This window comes from Kryptolebias marmoratus, linkage group LG1, assembly GCF_001649575.2.
Source record: "Kryptolebias marmoratus isolate JLee-2015 linkage group LG1, ASM164957v2, whole genome shotgun sequence".
Lineage (NCBI taxonomy): Eukaryota > Metazoa > Chordata > Actinopteri > Cyprinodontiformes > Rivulidae > Kryptolebias > Kryptolebias marmoratus.
The window spans coordinates 2,986,913-2,992,401 of NC_051430.1; the positions used below are offsets into that span (position 1 = coordinate 2,986,913).

At 37.7% G+C, this 5,489-nt stretch overlaps 1 protein-coding gene across 2 annotated transcripts in view; it reads left to right on the forward strand.

Annotated features, from left to right (window-relative positions):
• The first annotated feature begins 545 nt into the window (after positions 1–545).
• zgc:162952 (PKc_LIMK_like_unk domain-containing protein) overlaps positions 546–5,489 on the forward strand; it is a 30,583-nt gene continuing 25,639 nt past the window's right edge. For both annotated transcript variants that reach the window (XM_017435252.2, XM_017435251.2), the window contains exons 1-2: positions 546–833; positions 1,723–2,018. The gene's annotated coding sequence lies outside the window, so the exon portion shown is untranslated. The remainder of the gene's footprint in view (positions 834–1,722; positions 2,019–5,489) is intronic.

The following is a 5,489-nucleotide window of genomic DNA, read 5'->3' on the forward strand; positions in this document are numbered from 1 at the left end:
CTCAGGAATCATTTGGTGATCTAACCCCCCAATTCCAACCCTTAATGCTGAGTGTCAAGCAGGGTGGCAATGGATCAAAATGTAGGGCTTTTTTCTTGGTTTACATTATTACAAAGTTACATTGGTAATTTTGGTAGCAGCCGTGGCAACGCCCTTCAACATTTCTTCAGAGATCTTCTTGTTGCTCCTCCAGGCTTTAGAAAATGTGAAAACATGTAATTCTTACAGAATAAAATTCTTCAGGTTGTGGATCTTTACATAGTTGAAGTCTGGAAGACTTGGGAGTGACAAAATTAACTAAATAAATAATTACATTGTGAAATAATTAAATTTAAATGTCCCATTAAATAATAAAATGTACCATTTAATTATGAAATACACCATTAAAGATTTAAATATACCATTAAATTATGAAATACATATTTAAATAATTCAGTGTCTTATTCAAGATAATTCTTTATAATTATTTCACTCATAGCTACGTGTGAGTGGACTCCTCACCCATCAACCTCAGTGGGCGGGACTTCCTGTGAATCCACTGCTTCCGTCTGATGTACCTTTAAACATGGCAGCTCCCTGCATCCATGAGCTTAATGAGCTCTCCTATGAGCTGATTAATGATAGTTTAGATCGAGCTAGGAGTATAGAAGCTGGAGTTGCTCACCTACAGTTTGTGGTAAATAAATAAGAAGACTTAATTGAAGTTATTGGACTTATTTCTGCACTTTCCAACCAAGACACCGACCCCAGACTGATTGCAAACCGCAGTCAGCCCGGGGTGAATCTGTCCGCCATGGCCGCAGCTCGGAGGGACGCTGATGACTGAGCCGCCTGTGAGTGCTGTGGGATGGGGTGGAGTCCCCGGCTCGATACTTGCTTTCACGTCAGTCTCCAAAAGTCTCCAGTACCGCCTGGAGAAGTCGCCAAATTTACTGCTGGTTGCTTTTTGGAAAAATAGTCGCTACAGTGGTCTAAAAACACGCTAAATATAGCGACAAAGTGGCTAAAATGGCAACACAGATTGAGATGGGTCATGAAAAAGAGCAGGTCTTCACCGAGTTTATTTTCTCGGTGTGAAATAAGTTTTCATCAGATTATTACTGCCCGTAATGTTTCGGAACGTGTTTTCTGACTGTGCATCGGTTTATCTGTGATCGATCTGTCCTGCGTGGTCTGTGAAGCAGCCAATCAGACGTAAGGGTCTGTTGACCAGCCCCACTAGTCCCGCCCCCTGGATTTGACAGTTTAAATCATGTCATGATGGCGCCTCTCACCCCATGAAAGGCATCATCGCTTAGTGAAATAAATATATTTGAAAGGGACATTTAATTATCTAACCATGTGTTTAATAATTTATTGGTGATTTTATTTATTTACTAATTTAATGGTATCAGTAGTTATTTAATCATGTATTAAATAATTAAATTGTGTATTGGAACATTTAGGACATTTAATTATGTAACTATGTGTTCAATAATTTATTGGTGATTTTATTTATTTAATAATTTAATGGTATCAATTGTTATTTAATTATGTATTCAATAATTAAATTGTGTATTTTATAATTTATTGGAACATTTAATGAGATATTTACATTCAGATATTTCATGATGTTTTTTATATATTTACTTTAGTCGCTTTTAATACTCTTCGTCGTAAACATCTGTTGTACAGGAAATGAATGTCAGCCTGTCTTCTCCCACTCCCCTCCCCTCACCCCAGGTGGGCGGAGTTACTGGTGAAGCTGGTGCCATGACAACCCTTGAAGCAGTGTTTGCAGCTGCGCAGAGAAATCAGACAACACACACACACAGAGTCCGCCCGCTCTGAGCTGAACACCAGGACCTGAACGCACCAAGCTGCAGGCTGTCAGACGCTCAGAGAGGAAACAGAACTGTTCTAACCGGGTCTTCCTGCTCAAACACCGAACCGAACTGCAGCGGCTCCTCAACGATGCAGACTCTCTGAACTGAACTGGAGCTGGTTCTGAATTACAGCATCTCTCGGACTCATTCTTGGTAAATATTCTCCATGATGTCTGATGTTTGTGTCCGTTAAACTCAATTAGAAGGAATACACCTCATGTTGAGAAATACTAACACCACATACACAAAACTACACAAATACACATATCTGACTGATGCTTTAGAGTGAGTTCAACATCTGATTGTTCTGACCTATTGAATCCTGAAAAGGTTCTGTGTTTAATTTAACTCATGTTTATCTACAAAGGTGCAATAAATTATCAGTAAACTTGACAAACATTAAATATTTTAGTGAAGAGGTGGATGTACTTATGTAGCTGTTCCTGATACTTCTGCATGTGGCTCAGTGCAGGAGTTTAACATTTACGAACTGGTCCTTTAGATCAATGCTTTCCTAAGTTGAAGTCCCCCGTCCCCCGTCCCCCGCTCCCACGTAGGTCATGAAACATCAAGTTGGCGTTCTTGAAAAACTGCAGAATTAAATTATTGCCAGAAGCATATTTAATTGTAACTGTTACAAAAAATAAAAACAGCAGTCATAAATAGATATAAAGTAATATGTGAGGTGATTAGGCTGTTTGTTAAGCATCTTGTTGGAAATGTTTCAACCAGGAATACTCTGGGTCACAAGTCTCTGCAGCTTTTATTTTGTGAAATATAATCTGAGAAGTTGGGGAAGCGCTGTTCTGGACTTTATATTTTTGTAGAGATGTTGTCTGCAGACACCTGTGTAGTTTAAAGTGGCTTCAAGAATTTTAATTTGATTTGTTTGTAGATTTTTAATTAGAGTTGAACTCATTTTTCAACAAATCTAGCATTTGACTGTGATAGTCTTCATCAGTGTTTGCCCATTAAAACTGTAAATTGATCAGTGAGCTCCGGTCCGTTTTTATTTCTAAGATTTGTGTCCTACCTGTGAAGCCCCCGATCCAGTCATTTACTTCTGAATTAATTTACAGAGTGTCCTGCTTTTAGAGGTCTCAATGGTAGTTGCTGTTTCAAAATTACTTTTTTTTCCCTTTAAAATTCTTACACAAAAACACATGAACTTTACGTGTGGAAATTAAAGGCTTAGCATTATTTAAAAAAAAAAGCATCTTGCCCAACTCCTTTCCAGAGTTTCGGATGAAGCTCTTGGTCAAACCTTGAAATGTTCTGTGAGTCTCAGCTACGAACACATCAGATTTTAGCTTAATATCTGTAAAACTGACTGTAATGTAGACATTGACGTATTGACTAATGTCAATTAGCTGTGGCAGCCATCTTGAATTGGATTGACTCCAAAGGTTTTTCCGTTGTAGATGTATATCAAATGATTACTTTCTAACAGTTTTCCTTAAAGTCTGTCAAAAATGAACAAAACAGACCTTGCACAACCTGTTCATGCTAAGAATACGTGTTGGGGATCAGTCTCAGCTAATACCACATTTTAAGTCAATAAAAAATTAGAGCCAATATGTTTTTTAAGGTCGGTTGGTTGTGGCGGTCATCTTAAACTGGTTCACTCCAAAAGGTTGCAGATGTTCTTACATTAATTACTTTTTGGGAGTTTCACTTAAGTTTGTCCAGAGGCTTACGAGATCTTTTGGTAAGAGACAGACACAAGACCCCCCCTTTCCCCCCTTCCACACACACAGGCCCATAACAGTTCCTTTTATGAAACTGTCTAAGAGGAAATAAACAAAAAAACAACCTAATTCTGTAAAGTTCTATTCTTCTCATTCTCTTCTTTTGGATAGAAGGTGAGAGGAGAACATGGGGATTCACAGTCACAGGGTTACAAAAGTGTGACTGCTGGGTGCTGTATGGCTTTACTGAAAACTGTTAAACGATTCATTTTTTAAAATGTAATTGTTAAAGTTAAAACAAACAAAACAGAAACTAAAATCAGCTAAACAGTAGCTGAAAACTAAAATCAGAAATACAGGAGCTAAAAGCTAAAATGAGCAAAACTGTATCTGAAAATTCAAATCAGTAAAACTGTTGCTAAAATTTCCAAAACCTTATCTAAAAGTTAAATCTTGCAAAACCATACATTAAAAACTAAAATTGTTTGTTAATATGAAAATCAGCAAACTCATAGCTAAAAGTTTAAATTAGCACAATGGTGGTGAAAAGTTAGAATTAGAATAACGATAGCTAAAAGCTAAATTTTTGCAAATTTGCGGCTAGAAGCTAAAATGAGCAAAACCACATCTAAAAGTTAAAATGAGCACAATATTAGCTACAAATAAAAATGAGTAAAACATTTGTTAAATGCTTAATGCAGCAAGATCATAGCTAAAAACTAGATTTAGCTAAATGGTTTGTTAAAAGGAGCACAGGAAGACAAAAACAGAGTGAGTACGCTGAAGTAGATTTCAGAGCAAACTGTTTCTGAAGGAACTGAAGAGATCTCAGTGTATTTCTGTGGAGCAAATATTTGTAGTATCCTCATGGTGATCATACTGAAGTGTTCAGGCCTATACTCTGTGTTTGTTTCCGTCCTGGCTGACTATCAGCTGTGTGTTGGCTTTGTGTGTCTGTGGTTTGTGCTCATGTCTTGTTGTATGTATGTGGTTCCTCCTCAGTGTCTGCACATGTCCACCACCAGCAAGATGCACATGAGTAGCTTGTTAAATCAGTGGAGTAACTACTAACATATTTAAATGCTTTGAAGCTTCCTTACATTTTTTGCATCGTAGAAAAAGAGCAGCAATCTGACTCTGAAGTGAAAAGAACACTACAGTGTCTCTTATTTTGCAGCATTGTCTGATGTTGTTGCATCACTTTTACAGCAGCACTTCCTGTTTTTAGTTGAATTGTCCCTTTAAGCAGGTGATTGTGTTGTACTTTAGATGTGTATAGCTCTGCATTATCCTGAAATAGAAAGACTTTTGCTCAGCATCCAGCCTGTCCCAACATGCATCAGAGACGTGTCCTGTTACCTGCAGTTCTCCTCTCACAGGCTGCAGGTACAGACTACTGTTACAACTCTTACGTTGTGCTTTATAACTGGAGTTCCACCAGATTTTTGTGTTTACAATCCTTTTTATTTCAAAATCATATCTAATCTCATCTTTAGCTCCAAAGCCTTAAAGCTCTGGTGATCATCTTCTTCTTAAAGGGATATGTGTGGTTTTGTGGAAAAGTTATGAACAATTAATATCTTACCTGTTGTAGGTAGCTCCTTAAATGACCTCAGTTTGAAGAAATGGAATTGAATAAACTGAACTGTCTCTCTAGGTGCCTCATGATTTGGCTTTGATTCAGAGGGCTCTGATGCAATTATAAAACAATTATTGATGCATTTTGATTCTGTTGAAACCAAAGTGACTGTGGCTTATTTAATATAAAACATGTTCATCTCAGAACACAGAACCCAGGGGTGTCACTAGGTTTTAAGGACAAGGGGGGCTTAGCCCCCAGGAGATGCACAGGATGTGAGCAAACATAGTGGGCGAGAACAAAATTTCTCAAACAGCTAACAAAACCTGAGTTGCTTTTCCACATTTTTGGACACAT